The sequence below is a fragment of the Cynara cardunculus genome (assembly GCF_001531365.2).
Source record: "Cynara cardunculus var. scolymus isolate 2C chromosome LG 4, CcrdV1, whole genome shotgun sequence".
Taxonomy (NCBI): domain Eukaryota; kingdom Viridiplantae; phylum Streptophyta; class Magnoliopsida; order Asterales; family Asteraceae; genus Cynara; species Cynara cardunculus.
The window spans coordinates 18,819,902-18,820,921 of NC_037531.1; positions in this window are offsets into that span (position 1 = coordinate 18,819,902).

Consider the following 1,020-nt stretch of genomic DNA (forward strand, 5'->3'; position numbering starts at 1 on the left):
TGGGTTCACGTGAGACTAAGGGTTTTTCGTGAGACCCGTGAGACCAATTTATGTTCATTGATCAATTTTATAAACTTATGATCTAATGGTCTAAAGTTGCAAGGTGGCAATTTTGTAATTATTGAGAAGTCTCGTGGCGTTTATGAATGTTCAGATCTAACGATTGTAAATATAATCCAAGGGTTGAGAATTGGTCGGGTCTCATGAAAAACCATTGGTCTCACATGATCCCAAGTCTATATATATATATATATATATATATATATATATATAAGGTTTACTTTGCAAACCACATTATTCGTATAAACCGTACAAACTTTATTCAACCAATCATATTTTTTTATATTGTTCATTTTTTTGTAATTATGAGAAGTTAATTAATCATTTTTATCATGGAATGTGTTAATCATGGATATTATCATTTTTATTATTTTAATTTTAGAGAAATACATGAAACAATTTCATAACCATATATGAAACAACTTCATCAAAAAAAAAGTATTATATGAAACAATTTTACAAGATTAAACAATTTCATGAATTTTTTTTATAAGATTAAACAATGAAATCAACAGATGAGGGTGGTTTGCACGGTTTGTACAAATTGGATGGTTTACATTTGATCGCTCATCTCTCTCTCTCTCTCTATCTATATATATATATATATATATATATATATATATATATCTATACTATATTATAAAGCATTTGGCTAAAACTCTTAAACTCTTAAAAACTCTTAAAACTCTTAAACCCGTTCATCCCTAAACGATTTCATCTCTATCCGATTTCAYCCCATAACTGAATTCATGTAACTAACTGCAGATAAACACAATCAAATACAGGATAAACATCTCATTTTAAAAATAAAAAATCTAAAATATAATTAGRATAATCATTGAGTTCTAACAAAATACTTAATTATTATCTTTATAAAATGTAATATTATTAAACCAAAAATAAATTATTTCATTATTAAACTTAAATTTAATTAAAAATAATAATCTATACTATATTATA